The 17,537-nt window shown below is 35.1% G+C and overlaps 1 protein-coding gene and 1 long non-coding RNA gene across 2 annotated transcripts in view; both read right to left on the reverse strand.

Annotated features, from left to right (window-relative positions):
* mib1 (E3 ubiquitin-protein ligase mind bomb 1) overlaps positions 1-17,537 on the reverse strand; it is a 150,525-nt gene that overhangs the window by 120,330 nt on the left and 12,658 nt on the right. The gene's annotated exons all lie outside the window — the stretch shown is intronic.
* Positions 3,515-12,643, reverse strand: LOC149503142 (uncharacterized). Its single transcript, XR_016325798.1, has 2 exons — positions 3,933-12,643; positions 3,515-3,734 (listed from the first exon to the last, which is right to left on the reverse strand). It is a non-coding gene; the product is annotated as an uncharacterized LOC149503142 (long non-coding RNA).

Raw genomic sequence — 17,537 nt, forward strand, 5'->3', positions numbered from 1 at the left:
GATGGCGGTACCTAACCGTCCAGGTCTACAATATGCTCACTGTAATAATTAATTGAAGTTAAAATAGTATTATCTGTAAAAAATGTTATTTATATAAATGTTAAGCTTAAAATTAAAATTTGTATTTTATTAAAAGGCACTGCGTTCCTTTAGACAGAGTTTTAATTTTACTTCAGAGCAGAACACTTTCTCAACTGCGTGAATACGAGTATAAAAGCTAAAGGTGTCGAAAATATGAGATTCGGCCAAGAATTACTTAAAAAATTCCGATCACGGTTCAGTGGTAACCATCGCACGGGTTCGATATTCGAACGATGGCCCCCGAGTCGCTCGCCACAGTTCGTACTTATAATCTAATATTCGCAATTTACGAGGATCGCAAGAGGGCTCCTTTGGGAGCCGTACCACTGTCAACGCGTCGGCGTACCTGCCGCTTGCACTTATCCTACCGACGTTCAACTAATATCGTTTTTGCTAAGTACATTGTTAGCGGATTTTTGTTACTAAACATTTTGTCATTGACTTCAATATTACAATGTTGTTATTCAGCAGATATATAATGTGTATTTCACAGATTATCAGTTCTATGCTCTTGCGAATTAATGTACTATAAGTTTTGTTGTGTCTAACCAAATCTAAAATTTGTAACGTTTCTTCTCTTCTTCTTTTTCTCCACCTAATCCCACTAGGTGGGGTCGGCACAGCTAATTTTTCTCTTCCTTTCTCTTCTATGAACCGTCATCTCAACACTCACTCCTTTCTCTATCATATCGTCATTCACACACTTCATCCATGTCTTCTTCGGTCGACCTCTTCCCCCTCTACCTTGTACTACGATTTCCATACATCTCCTAGTCACATGCATCTTCTCTCTACACATCACGTACTGGTTTAGAGTCCTAAAATCTAGTATAGTAGTATCCTATTATGTTAAAGCTTTGTATTTGTTTTTGATAGTTTAGAGAAAGTCTAAATATTACCATCTACCGACTATGGTTGATGCGCGAGTCTTATCATTACACATATGTATGTGTGTAGTGGTAACGAAGCCTGGCCGGTTCTTCCCATTCTATAACCAATATATTAAAAGCATTACATCTAAGTCCAAAACTAAGCAGTCGTAATTTAAGTCTCACATAGTTAAAATAAATTCGAAACAAAAGGTATTTAAACTGCCAACGACGATTTTATGTGATGTTGCAATCCGATAGCAGAGAACTTCCAGACAAAGACCCGGATCTCTTCACACTTAGTTAAATCCCTAATATCCGTTGGTAGAGGATCCTATATACGAAGTATAATGCAGAGAAAACAGTTTCACAATAAGTTAAACAATTCTAGTCTTTAAAGATTTAGTTATTGATTAACCAAATATCTGTCATCTATTACATTTAATTTGATTATGTCGAGCCAAAGTGTTTCAGTAGCGTAAAAACGTGGCTATTACAATTCTAAAATTAATATTTCTTATTAAAATCGTTTTTTGTTGTTGTCATAAACCTTAATTAATCATTGATTTTTATCACAGTCTATATGGTTTCCCTTAAAAACATACAATTTAAAGTTAATCGAAATTGATATCAAATTTTTTATTTCAGTCGTTCATATTACGAATGAAAATATTTTTTGTTACAGAATACTAACAGAAGCGAGTATGCTTAAAACATTTTACGACTTTACCTTTTATCTGGAGCGTTCATCGACCAGTTTTTTTTTTGCTTGTTCTTTTATTCGAATACCCAGAGAAAATAAATTCTAGAACGTTCCATAATTGTCGTCTCAACGACGAAACAAAATGAAAATTCAATATTAACCCGAAGTCAAATCTAAAACACGAAGTTAATCAGCAAGTGTATAAGAGCAAACTCGAATTCGTAGCGTACTGGCACTCCTCTGCTCGAATTGTTACTCCGAGCCCGGGGCGGGGAAAGATCTATAAATTACCGAAACGACAACTCGTTCCAGTCTAGATAAAGCTACGCCGCAAAACAATGCCCCGAACGAACGAACGCCTCAGTCGTTAACCAAGATAATCGTAAAGCTGCATAAGGATTATATACAAAGTGCGTATTTTTTTTTTTTTAAATCTCATAATCAATATTGCTCTTACAAATCCATTGTATCCATTAAAAGAAACACTTGTTTTTTATCACAAAGGGTACTTCTACTATTATTTTCAATTTGTTTGAGCGTGCTCAAAGAGAACGTTTCTGAACTCCCAATAATTTAATAAAGAAAGTTTCGGAAACGTGCGTGGTCGGAAAGCTCGCCACAAAAACCGGCAACTTTCATTCAATTAAAACAGAAAGTCCGTGAAAGAAGTTGCGAGTGCGGTCAAGTATTCAACGTGATTATATAAACCCACGGAGCTTACGAGTACGATCACAAATATTTTAATCAATCAAACATTTTGTTGTGACAGCCACTAATAAGCTATCGGGAAATAGATAGAAAGTAGGAAAGCAGTATCAGTTTGTTTTTATGTCTTCCCAATCTTTCAAATCTCGGTGAGGCTTTTTAATGCCAATGAATTTTTTTTTTGGACTGGATAAATTTTTGTAAACGAAAAAAGGTGTCGGGTCCGGTGGGACAGGGGTGCGTAACCAGCGAAAGTCGCTAGCGGGGAATAAGGGGTGACGAGCATTGTTATGCAAATTGAGGTCGTTATTTCGCTACGAGTGAGGAAAGAGCGCGACAGCGACCACCCCGCGAGCTTTTCGCCTGCGCCTCACCTCAGCGCGGAAGACGTTTTGCATAATTTGTAATACAAACACATATATAGAAAGATGTCCCATTGAAGCAAACCTAATGATAGGAATTCGTCACGGCTACCGTTCTAATGAATGTTCAACTAACATCATTCTTTTTTGGACATAAATCTGGTGGTCCCGGGGCCTTTACAGCTGGACCAGAACAGTTGTACTTATCTATATATTAATACGTGAAGCAAAAACTTTGTATCCCTTTTTACGAAAATTGCGCGGATGGACGAGTATGAAATTTCCCACACTTATAGAGAATATAGAGAAGAAGTGCACAATGCTAATATTTTTTTTAAATAATGCATAAAAGATACATTAAATCAATAAAGAAAACATTACACACACTACCATGTATTTGACGCACACACGCATGCTTTTGTTATTAACGTCTGTTGTCAAATTGAGAATAGATTAAATATTGTTTGTCTTTGTTAATATTTTTTATAGTGTAGTCTTGGCGAAATTTGTGATTATAGAAGTATAAAATACAATCATAATAGTGTACAAACTTACAATTCCAATTAATTATAGTCGAATTTCGACTACTGCGGGACCTCTAGTTTTAGTCATTATTCGAAAGTAAGAAATTACACCACATAAGTAGCCCTAACATCAACTTACGTCTACAATATCTCCATAACCTATTCGTAGTAAGCAGTACGTTGTTTACTACCTAATGTTATAAGGCTAAAGTTCTAAGGAACCAAAGTGAAATATTTACCAAGTTTATTATTAAATAAATAAAAAAAATATGAAGAAACAGACAATATCTTTGATTTCAGAATTATTGTATCTTTAAGTTACACATAAAACTTTCCGTACGACTGTTATCTGTGGTCGGCGTTCATTTGTCTTGTCATATGGCCTTCATGAGCACAAAACTTTCCGAGATTTGTAGTCGTTCACAATAAACGAACTTGTACCGTATCGTAATCTGAATTCCAGAGAACACTTGAAAGACGACCGGCGTATCTGAAATATTGCCGTAAATATATTATTTGTTGATGACATTAAGATTCAAAGCCAAGATATTCGAATAGAGTAAGAAAAAAGTACTGGAAATGATCTTTCTAATTCTTGAATTCCTTTATTCTTCTTCCATTTAAAAAAATGTAAATATATTCGTAGTATACATATGTACCAACATATGCTGTTGGTACCTATAAGCACCCGGCAAACAATTTAGATGATTTCCAAGAGTTTACATGTTTCAGTGTACTGTGTAGAATACGAAGTCCTGGCTGAGCCCTTGCTCGCCCACTTGCCCTGGTAAAACTGGAAAGGCCTCCGGGCTACCAGTAATCTCTCAAACATAAAAAATACGAATTTTATTGCTTAGAAGATGAACTTAAAATAAGCAAGAAGCACCTTTAATTATTTCTCTTGCATAATATCATATTTAAACCTCAAAATCTCTTCTACTTCCAACGACAGAAGTTATGGTTATCACATTCATTTTTTTTTATGCAAAAATTATCCAATTTAACAAGTTTTAAAAGAGTAAAAAGGAGACTTTTAAAAAGAAAAGTTAAGCAGGAAAACGCGTAATGGCTCATCTCGCTCACGAGTCTAACGCCCGAGGCATAGTAGCCGCACCGGCAGCGTCAAATAAGTTTCTAATTGCTTGTATTAAGGCGTAATACTCTTTCTTGAAAAGTAATTACGTCAAACGGTTGAGAAATCACATCAGTTATTCAAAAAAATCAGCATAAAACGGTTTTCAAACATCCACTTGTACATTTAGTACAAGAAACGCTAGCTTTTCTTTTGAATGAAAGCACTTTAGTATAACTCAACCGCAAGGGTTAGGTACCTCGCAATCCATTGAGTCAAAGCGGTGAAATGCATTCGCGTGGAAAAGTCATGAAAAATGCCCGACGCTACGGTGCGAGCCTCTCGAAGAGGTGACAAAACGTTCACTTGCACGGCCTGGTTCGACACTATAAAAGTGTCGCGAACACACCTACTTTTACTCTACGCGACATAATATATACTTAATACGTTTTATTCTAGAACAGAATTATGTGTACACAGTCTAATGTTAAAAAAATACATTTGAATTTGGAGCCTGCCATTCTCATAATAATATTAATTACCATTGAGTTTCTTCTATGCACATATTTATATGATTACTAACTTATAGTATTATAGTAGCTTATAATTTACATAAATTAATGTTTTTATTTTATTGTATTAATTTATAAACACAATTATCACTAAATCCTAATTACTCATTGTATTATTTAAAGTAGTCATTCGTATTATTTTCGTTAAAAGAAATCACGTTAGAATAAAATGAATAATAAGATTTAAAGAAAACTTTGAAAGATCGGCACGAATGAAGTTTAGAATAGTAAAAGTTGAAATCGTAGTGGCCATAACGATAAGACGCCCGTTGCATTCGTATCAAGGGATGCAACTGTGCGGGCGTTAGAATTAGGCAGGCACCAATTTATGTAAAGAAATACGTACTTAACAAAATTTCAGGATTGACTTCCACGTTGAAGGAATAACATCTCGTAATAAAAATCAACCCCGAAAAACATATAATTTTCGTCATCACTGGTCGTAGGGTGTCTTATGAGTCCGCACAGGTTCATCACCCTGCCTATTTCTGCCATAAAGCAGTAAAGCAGAAAAACAAAGTTACACATACAAGATAACTCTTACAAACATATATAGAGATGGGGTCATGTCGAATCAATGCTGATAAATTTAAAAGTCTTCAGGGAAGCTTGATTTTTTTGTTACTTTATATTATTCTGGTGACTATTTCTATTCCCACCGATTTTTTTTTAAATATTTCGTAAAAAAAAACTTACAACATCTCTCCACTGCTAATTCATTGCATTTTGATTTTATGTTTTTTTTATGTAAGCTTTTGTTCTATAACTTATATTTAAATTTTACTTAACTTGTTCAATGAGGCACAACAAAGGATAAGGGGATATGAAAAACATAAACTGGCGGAAGCAAATTAAACATTAACAATAGGTAATCCTATGCGCCTAACGAGCCCGGCCCCATTATCAGACGTCTATTATTTGAAATTATATTATTTCATTGTTATTCAACATTGTCACAATCCGCCAATTACGTTTTATTATTATTGGAAAATAATTTATACGCTTTATGTAACGCCATTGTTTATCAGCGCTATAAAAACCCCGATAAAATTGGCATTGACTTTTAACGAGAGTTTATATGTCGCAGAGGGAAAAGTTTGCGTATTATAAGTTTTTAACATTTACATTTATAGGCGATTTGTGTAAAACGATTCATAAAATGTTCGTATTTTTCTGCGAAAAAAAAATCACAAATTTAATCGAAAGAAAAAATGAATAAGACGAACGTAATGGTATATCCATAAAACAGGAGATGGCGCTAATGAGAGAACATAAAGCGTAAAGTCGTAAAGCTAGCGCATTAAGTGCCGCAGACAGAAGCTGTCTGTAATCTATACGCAGCCATTTTAATTAGCATTGTGAGAAACATTTAATGGAGACAAAGTTCAGATGTATTATATATTTCCTATCCACGACAACTTTGATGCGGTAGTTGAATGATTAATCTATACTAATATATAAATCTACAGTGGTTTTTACGGATGTTCCGTTATAACTACTGAACCATGCATCCGATTGACTTGAAACTTGGTATCCATGTAGAAAATACATGTACTTAATGGATAGGCTAATATTTATATGAGTGTTTTACTCCCTACACCAGTTGCGGGGGCGTTAATGATGAGAATCTTTGTCGGGGGTGAGAAATAATAATGTTAATTTTAAATGCCCAGCGAAGCGGACGGGTACAGCTAGTTTGTCTATATGATTGACCTCAAAGACAGTTAAAACAGTCGCAGTTCGTGTAGTGTAGTAGTCGTTACTTAAGTAAATACAACAACGTTACACACGCTAGTCTTACACCTGTGCAAAGCAGGTGCTACTAACCTACCTACTAACTGTAACAAAAACAAAAAGCAACATAAACTTGCAAGCGAACGCCGGCAACGTTGTACTTAGAGAGCTATCACGAAAACGTACCGCGCGCCCGCACCAAAAGGTTGGCCATTAAAGTAGAGAGCGTATCTCTGTAAACTAAATCTAGCTCAGCGCGGAACACCTCTAAAATCGTTATCCTACAGTACAACTCTTACTTTACGAACCGCACTTTCGCAGCATAGGAATTAATGTTATTGTGTGCTTTATGAATTTGCTCAATATTTGTAAAATATTTAGCTATTGTGTGTAAATAAATACCGATATAGTAGCTCTTTTTTCCGATTGAAATTTGCAATTTACACCAAACAGTAAAAAAAATGGAGTCAGGTAGGTATAATAAATAAAATTGGCCACGCAATGGCTGTAGTCTAATTTAAATTATTTTGATACTTGAATTCTATTGTACTATATTTTAAAAGTGTGACAATTTCCAAGAAGACTAAACGACCTAATCAATTCTCAGGTCAAGTATTCGGTGTTGTAGACTTTATTGAAGAAATGTTATTTAACCGACATCAAAAGTGCTTTATTAATTTGGACCGCGTGATGTTTTTTCGTAACTAAGAGTATAATTTAATCAAAGGCTTTTTCAAACATTTTTTTTTCAGACGTTTAGAAATATTATAGTTCTTGTTGCTTAGATGTGTGGACGAGCTCACAGCCCACCTGGCGTTAAGTGGTTACTGGAGCCCATAGACATCTACAGCGTAATTGCGCCACACACCTTGAGATATAAGTTCTAAGGTCTCAGTATAGTTACAACAGTTGCCCCACTTTCAAACCGAAACGCATCACTGCTTCACGGCAGAAATAGGCGGGGTGGTGGTACCTACCCGTGCGGACTCACAAGAGGTCCTACCACCAGTAATTACGCAAATTATAATTGCGGGTTTTAGGATTTTATCATTCTTAAGGAACAACAACAACAATTATATTGTTATTCATCTGGTTATTTCACAGAAACGACTGGTAGCAGCGATATAGTATCGTGAGGGAGCCTCAGCGGAAGAGTGTCCCCCAAGACGGCGTTACATTTTGCTATAAATTTCATCCGCAGCCGGTTCCGAACAGAATTGTGATTGCATTTCTTTCATATAAAAAGCTTTTTGTTTCCACTGTTTCGGATAGGTGTTTCCGATCGAAGGGACAGCCTGTGACTTTCGTTATTAAAAAAGTTTTTCCATAAAGACTGGGTCGGCAGAAAGCGAGGATTCCATTGCAATTAAAAGCAACCTTTAAGAAGAATTCCGGTCGGAATATTAGCTTCGAGTTCAGAAATTTCAAATTTCATTCAATATCTTAGAAGCACACCAGTATATTGAAACACAAAAATAGTTCCTTTAGTAATTTAAATCTATTTATCACTAAAGATAATTAAGGCAAAGAATGAAAGTTTTTTTATTGTTGTTAATATTACTAATTAGCAAAACTCGATATTCAATTGAATTCATTACCAATACATTTTGTAGACGTAAGTATAAACGATACTTACTTTTAGAGTAACATTCATAGAACGTTAATAAAAAATAGAAAAAAATTACGAACGAACTGAACAAATAAGGAATAGATGCTATTTGTTCGGTAATATGTCCCTAACCCGGTCAGGCGGCACATGTTGAAAGGCCTAAAAGCATTCATAAATTTACATTGTGCAGAACACAGGTGTCGCCGTGCACGGTCCTGCCGAGGAAGGTCGATCATTCAACTACACAATGTTATGTTAATATTAATTGATCTTGTGGTACAAACATATTTTTTGGAACGAAGTTCCTTATGGGACGATGCGGAGGGGTACCCTAACCGGGAAAAAACGTCCGTAACGTAATATTTTTATTATTAATGTCTTAGTATGATGGCTATATAGTGTCTAATGTATGGTCTACGTGATGACGGTTTTCTATGATAGAACATAATTAGGCTTAATTATTATTATTCATATAAATAGCTGTTTCTTTGTATATTACTATTATATATTTTTTATAAATCATTGTGAATAAAATAAAGTTGATAACTTTGTAGTTTATTTATTTATTTTTATCCTAAAAAAATTATAATAAAAAATGTATACCCGAATAATTATTTTCTTTATACCTCGAATAGAACTTAAAATTAATATTTTTATAATAAGGAACTTCGTTCTTATCCAGTGTCCCACGACACCACACATCTTTTTTATATGCATAGCGTATTTGCGGCTACATGGTTTGCACGACAATTCGTTGTTATGTGATTTTAGCAAAATTCAGTGTTCATTAAGTTATTTTAATTGTTACTAGTGTAACCCGGTTACGCTCCGCTGTGACTATCGTTTTACGGAAAACAATGAATTCCTGAAATTGCTTGAGCGTCGCCTATTGTACCTTGACAATACTATGACAGAAACCTAACTTGGAGTTTCAACAATGACTGTACTAAGTTTCATGAAATTCGGATGTATGATTTACAAATTTATAGACGACAAACAGGCAAACATTAATTAAATTTTCATTTAATATGAATAGCAGGCCAAGATTAGTGAACAGAATTACAATTCTGAAAGATCTAATCTGTTTTGATGAACACTTTTTGTTCTAAACTCTAACTCTACAAAAATGTCTATTGTTTATCTTCATGAAACGCTTTCGAAGTCCATTGGAGCATCGTATGTGCGGGCGAAGATATACAATCGACTAACGAAGTAAACAAGCGACAGACGTAGTCGATTTTCGTACAAAGAAAATAGCTACCGAAGGGATACAAAATGAACAACTTAAACAACAAGAACCCGTGATTTTAAAGAAAGCATAAAGATATTTTATGTTTTATGTTTTATTATGTGTGTTATATTACAAAGTTGTAAAAGATAAATATGGAGGGGTAAAAGGCTATTTGGTTTAAGCGACATTTTTACAACTTTACAGGAGAGTCATTTAAAGTTAAAAATTGAAAATTAAAAACTGGAGAAAAAAATCCATAACAGAAAATATTTTTCAGCTGTTTGAATTGACTAAACGTAATTGAAGTTCAATTAAAAACATCAAATTGTTGATACTAATACCAAATAAAAGGGACCTTTAATTACAAAGATAAATGTCTCGATCTGCTATTTCACATTATAATATTATTATACTATACATAATATAGGTATATCTGTAAATTGAACTAAGTAATACGAAGTAACATTCCACTTGCTGACACGCAAAAAAAAACATTCATCTACTACGTATTGTCGAAAACGACGAATAAATATTCAACTAAACGTAATAAGGACGATGAGTTTCAAAAACATAGTACGACAGAACATCGTGATGATACGAGAAAACCAACATTCACAGGAAACAAAAAGTTGGATGATATATTATCACAGATGACTTTTCGTACGGTTGGCTTTGTAAAACGGAAGAAAGGAGACATTGTGCAGGACGTTGTTTATAACGCAAACTTCTACGAGTCGTATTCGAAGTTATCATCAAATAACAAACGATGTTTACATGGTTATTATAATTAAAAAGAGATGCGTATGATTTTAACAAACAGTATCTTTACCTATAGTAGTTCTAGACATAATTTATATTATAGTATGGCCTGGATTGCCTAACTTTACCTTCTTTTGTTTTTAATGTATGTTTTAGTATTTTAGGACTCTTATAAATAGATTCATTCTAAGTATCATCGGATTCGTTTTTCCCAGAGTCTACTAGATATTCCGGCGCCTTAGCAATAGAAATCGACAAAACTACTTCAGTGCGCCACGTAGGGCACCGGCGACCCACATGACAGTAAAAGGGCTCTAAGCTCAAAAAAGTAGACTGAACCCGACATCTGTAAAATATTCTAATCAACGGAAATCATATAGTTACATTAAAAAACAAAACGATATTAAACCGTGAAAATAGTTCTAATTTGTATATTTGTACATATCATGGGTGGTAGGGCATCTTGTGAGCTCGCACGGGTAAATACCACCACCCTGCCAATTTCAGCTATGAAGCGTTACGGTTTGAAGTGTGGGGCAGCCGTTGTAACATTAAAGCTGAGCCTTAGAACTTATCTCTTGAAGAGGGTAAAGGCATTTTTATGGTTGATGTCTATTGGCCCCGATGATCACTGACATTCGGTGAAACCTGGTAAGGCCGTAAGCTCATCCACCCATCTTAGTAATAAAAACAAAAATCTCTATTTGATTCCAAAATACCTCGTTTTATCCTTTCTTAATTTTTTTTTTTTTTAGTTTATTTTTGTATTCGCGAAAAACAGTTTTAATAAAAAGCTCACATACATTTCTAATTTTAATATAAGCCGTCAAGTTGAACGCAAAATAGATTTTTATCAGGGAAACTAACTTGCAGCCGTCCCAGGAACATAAAACCTTACTTAGCGAGTCACAAATCCTCGTAACGTTAAGCCGAGATAAAACACTAAGTTCGCGGTACAACGAGGCCTCGCTCAAATTTTTCACCTGGGGATCGCTTCCACGCTCCCATACCCCACTAGAGAATGTATGTTCCACACGATATTAATCACACATGACCTATGACGCTCTATAATGAGAGTAAACTTTTTTTTTATTGCTTAGATGGGTGGACGAGCTCACAGCCCACCTGGTGTTAAGTTACTGGTTACTGGAGCCCATAGACATCTACAACGTAAATGCGCCACCCACCTTAAGATATAAGTTCTAAGGTCTCAAGTATAATTACAACGGCTGCCCCACACTTCAAACCGAAACGCATTACTGCTTCACGGCAGCTTCAACTAAATTAGAAGCTTCCTATGATGCCTTCTTTATTTTTATAAAATATTTTTACTGCCGCTGACAAAAATCATTATAGCACCAATGAAGATTTTACAATAGGGACACTTGAAAGATTAACAAAAAACGTTACCCCACTGACCACACAGATTACAATTCCGAGTAAAATTCTCTTGTTTGTTTATCCGGCTCATTGAGAAACGCATTTCCGCTGTTCAAACGAATTTGCGGACGGAGCTGGGAGCTAAGCGTGAGAGATCAACAAACAGAGAACTGTAATAAAGCCATTAATTCCGCTTTACGTGCAAATAACATAAATCAGACTGTGTAGCTCCTCGTGCCGCAAGAACGCTCGAAGCGGCACGCAGCCGAGCCGCAGGTAAATTAAGCTCCCATCATACGTTCTCCTGCAGACGAAGCCGCACGACGTTATACAACTAAGTCGATCTCTTATCCGTACGGAAAGTAATGATTCCAGACACAGAACCCATTACGTGCTAGCTAATTATAATCTAGTTAGAAAATTTACAGTTTAAATTTCTTTACGTTTTTCAGCAATTATTTAAGCGACTTGATTGTGATTTTAATCAATCTATACTAATATTATAAAGCTGAAGAGTTCGTTTGTTTGAACGCGCTAATCTCAGGAACTACTGGTACGATTTGAAAAATTCTTTCAGAGTTAGAAAGCCCATTTATCGAGGAAGGCCTTATCCGTACGGAAAGTAATGATTCCAGACACAGAATCCATTACGTGCTAGCCAATTATAATCTAGTTAGACAACTTACAGTTTAAATTTCTTTAAGTTTTTCAGCAATTATTTAAGCGACTTGATTGTGATTTTAATCAATCTATACTAATATTATAAAGCTGAAGAGTTCGTTTGTTTGAACGCGCTAATCTCAGGAACTACTGGTACGATTTGAAAAATTCTTTCAGAGTTAGAAAGCCCATTTATCGAGGAAGGCTTTATCCGTACGGAAAGTAATGATTCCAGACATAGAATCCATTACGTGCTAGCCTATTATAATCTAGTTAAATAACTTACCGTTTAAATTTCTTTACGTTTTTCAGCAATTATTTAAGCGATTAGATTGTGATTTTAATCAATCTATACTAATATTATAAAGCTGAAGAGTTCGTTTGTTTGAATGCGCTAATCTCAGGAACTACTGGTATGATTTGAAAAATTCTTTCAGTGTTAGATAGCCCATTTATCGAGGAAGGCTATAGGCTATATAACATCACGGTAAGACCAATACAAGTAGCAGCAATAAAAAATATTTCAAAATAGGGGTTTAAGTAGTTCCTTAACATTCTATAATTCAAAAATATTTTCACTTTCTACGTAAATGAAGTGGGGGGTTAAATTTAGCGTTATGCCAAAGTAACTATTCCACGCGGACGGAGTCGCAGGCAAAAGCTAGTAGCTTTATAAAAAACACTGTCGTTTTGAAAAAACTAATATAAATTGAGACTAAAAGTTCTTAACTCGAAAATTACCATTTATCAGTCACACTCTTCAAAGGCCATCTTGAATTATGTTAATCGGAAAAGTTTCACTGATTCATTCGAGTCCAATTAAAATTCCAGCAAGATATTTGGTTACGAAGTTGCCCGCAGTGACCCTTGTATTCTCGAAGTATATTTCTAATTCCGGTCGATGTTACTTGTCCGAATGTATATTTTGTAAGTACTAAAAAATTGTTACCTCGGATACAAAAAAATTGTATTCAGATTGATTTTGTTAAGCTTCAAAACCAATGAAAGTTGTGAAACATTCAGGGAGATGTTTTTTGTGAGTGTGAGAGGTACTCTTCCGCGAGTTAAACGGATTTTTGATAAAGACATTTCAATTCTAAATTTTCTTCAGAAGGACGTTAACTCAAAGTTTTAACATGTTTTCATTAGTTCGATCCATATCTATCTATCTATGTGAAATAATCTTTCAACGTTATTTTCGTTAACTTCAAGACGTCTGATAGATTTGAAAACTGCACATATATCAAAGATTCATAAAAATATAATAATTCTATACTCTCGTCTGATGTAATTAATCGCCGAGATAAAAACAAAATAGAGATTAGGCACATAAAATAAGTAACGACTTGTAAAATACTTTACTCGTTAAGCAATTATAGTGTAAATTACTTTTTAATGTACAAAAATAATATGTAGGTTGAGTTATTATGTACCTATGAAGTTGCCCATTAGTGTACAGGAAGTTAAAGTATTTTTTTTAATAAATACATATTTTTTTTATGAATCAAAATATGCAGCCGCATTATCGATACACCACTACCAACGCAGTGGTAATTTTGGGAACCGACAATCTGTTAAAAGTAGGTTTAAATTAATAATTTTTGCACGTTGCACTTTGACCTTAGGACTTATGTCTCAAAGTGGGTGGTGGAATTTACGTTGTAGATGTCTATGGGCTCCGGTAACTACTTTACACCAGGTCGGTGGGTAAAAAAAGTTTAGAATGGAACCTGTGCCATCAAACTAAGAATCAACTAGAGAAATCGAAAAATAAAAAAAAAACGTTCGAATTGAGAACCTCCTCATTAAGTTGCCTAACCAGGATCCACATATCAGATCTTGTTATTTGACGGAAAGCCAAAAGTAGAATTTCTTATTTTCTCAAAATTCACGAACATCAAATCTCATCTCGAAATAATACGTATAAAACAAAGCAATAAACGTATCGCGTGGAACGAAAGAACGAAACTATTCAGTATTTCATAAATTGTTTCAAAACATTTACCATTCACATTAAATGTACTGAAAGGAATGAAATGAATTCCTTAGAGCAACAACAACGATAATATTATTGGTATTAACGAGTTCACATCGCCCGCTGCACCCGTTCCGAGGATTAACGAAAATTAGATTTCAATAAGACGCTTGCTATGCGACTAGGGACAGACCTAGGGCGAAGCTGGGTAATGCACGGACGGACAGGCTCCCTGTTTGCAACGTCAGCTATTTCTAAGACTGCCTTTGTACGATAAGATATGTTTGCAATGAAACAAATTGATTTCTATTCATCGACGCCTGCAAGATTGTCGCATGCTAATTTAATTTATCCAAACATATCTGTGAAATGGTAAGGCGATCTAGTGGATTATTTAGTTTAATACCAAAATCTTTTATTTCCAAAAAAAAAACCACTCGTAACATTATCATGTCAATCGATGACTGTCATTTACCTTTTTTCTTATTTAAAAATAATTCTAATGTGCCAGTTATAAAACGAATTAAAAATACCGATCTTCCCACATATCTATCTAAGTATTATTAAAAAGCTTTTCAGAGCCTGAGTTAAAAGTCAGATGCTCTTAATGATTATGTGCGGATATTAAACAGAAGGTACGGGTATGTTATTCTGCTCCTGAGAAAACAAATTCTCAACAATATCTAATACATACAGGTACGTATATAAAATAGTTAAGGAGCAAATTTCTATAAAGAAATAAAATTAATAAAGAACGTTAAATATGGCGAGTCATGCTCTAGATACGAGAGTTCCTTATAAACAAAATTTTCCCTCCATTCGACCGTTCCGATTCAAATTGAAAGAACATCTATATAAAGATTTTTCTTGCCACGAGCAACATAGAATACAAATCGGGATATAAGCGAAATGGTATAGCTCCATGAATCGTACTGACGAGGCACATCGTGCGACAGTTTATCACGACCGGAGATTAGTTTAAACAACAGTAAGATACAAATTTTACACGCTAAAACGACTGAGTTTAAAATTATACAGCTTCGAGTTTACTAGTCGCGTGTAACACGCCATGTATCATTTTCATCTCGAACGAGTTTACATAATTTATTCAGTACATATTCGCACACCGTTCACGTACTGTATAGATAGCTAGCATAATTCTCACAGAGACGCCGCACGGCCCAACGAAACAATAGCAGATTATCAAACAAAACGACGTAAATAGGCCCCGCAGAAGGAGAAATAGGGCGCGGGTTAAGGGCCCGCAGGATATCCGCGTCGCGTACCGAATGCTAGATGAGGCAAATACCAAACTGCCCCCTTTGGGTATCAAAGTTTTTACAACATCACTAAATTTATTACAATATGTTTGAGGATGGACATTCCAATAAATATTGAGCTACAGTTTTCGAAGCTTGTACGTGCGTGCGAGTTGTTTAGGTTCCATTTGGTAAACCCTATTTCTTATACTGGTATTAAGTAAAACTAAGAATGTCATAAATAAATATACAGGATAAATAAAGCTACTATGTTTAGTTATAAATTAAATCCCAGTGTGGCAATTCAATTGTCCTTTAGTAGTTATGCTACCCAATCTGGTTTCCTTCCTGAACAAAGGCCTTGTTAATAGTATCGTGCGACAGATAAACAACATAACATCGAGTTTGCGTTGAAAAAATAAAGGCGCGACGACGCCCGGGTAAATGAGAGCGGCGATAAACAGGAGGATCCGTTCCGGGCAGAGGGTCGATACCGAAATACATTATTCCCCGATCCGAGTTTTCCGATTCAAATTGAAAGAGCACCTCCAACATGAGATTTCTCAGACGGCGAGTGGGCCCAGAATATAAATCGACGCATAACCAGAAATGGGAAGGCTGTGAATTTCCGTTTCGTGGTGAACACTCGTGCCCAACTATCGCCATTTAAAGATATTAAACGTTCACATTTCTACTTAGATTTTACCGTGATAAATTATATCTACTCGACCGTTTTTCACTTCAACCTCTTTAATGTCTTACAAAAAAAAAAAATTCAAACGATAAAACTAGGCACAGACGCTCTGGGAAGCGGTACGAGTCGGAAAGGAAAGCTTTGAAATCTCGTTTCAAGTTTAACGCAAATTAGATTTTAATGGGAACTCGAGCAATATTGACCGAGTCGAGATGTACTCCCGCAGTCTTCCCCGGCACTATGAGATATATAACGAGTTCAGTTTTTCCTCTCTCACTACTTTAATACCTTTACCAATTAGAACATTGAAGTTTAGAGTATAGTAGTCTTTTTTATGTACCTATACATATATATTAAGTTTTTTATTACGTATTGAAGTAAATGTAAACTTATTTCAACTCGTTGCTGAATACATTTACTTATACAGTATAAATGGGACACTCCACCCCTCATCTTGTATTCTGTCCTATTCGCTACACGCCTAGCCGATATTTACGTAACAGACGACTCAGTCGACTTTTGACACCGCGTTTTATATGCTACATCAAAACGGTATTTAGGATATTATTAATGAAATCGAGAATTATAATAATGTCTACGTACCAGTTGTATAATTCCTATTTAACATCGACGATTCACAGTCCAGCCATGTTAATTATGGGACTTTAGACATCATATTATGGTACCAATCACTTTACTTTTGGCTTTTGATAAGACGTGTAGATGTAGATTTGTGGATGTGCCATGTCTGTGAGCCCGTAGAGTAGAGACGAGTAGAACCACGAGCTCATACGCAAATTTACTACAGTGTGCTTAGTGCGAGTTTTGTAACGCTCTCGATAGCGAGCCAGTTTGCTCAAATTTGTATGCAATTGGAACAGCGCCCCTAGCGGCAAACGTACCCGGTGTTATTTTGTGAGTGCGAGTTCATATTAACGTTGTGATCTCGTAACCGAGTAATTTTATCGAAATGAGTACCACGAATGACATTTGTGCGAGTGCGTGTTACAAATTAGTGGGTTTTAACGTTTCGATCGAGTATTTCTTTAGTAGTTCTATTTTTCCAACTAGAGAGGCAAAAGTATCATGCCATAGAGCCTAATCTTTTTTTATGAAAAATGATAATATGGAGTGAAATGGATTTGATTAATTTGAAGCATTAATCAATTGGCATGGAATGAAATGAAATGAGATCAGATAATATGGGATAAAATATAATCTCTGCAAAATGCTGATTATATACTGAGATTTTTTTCAGTGGACCTTTTCGAAGACTTCGAGAAGCTACGTCCAGCGGTTTTGTTATTTTTTTTTAAATTTTTGCACTTTCACAGATACTATACAGTTA

This window comes from Bombyx mandarina, chromosome 04, assembly GCF_030267445.1.
Source record: "Bombyx mandarina strain Sakado chromosome 04, ASM3026744v2".
Lineage (NCBI taxonomy): Eukaryota > Metazoa > Arthropoda > Insecta > Lepidoptera > Bombycidae > Bombyx > Bombyx mandarina.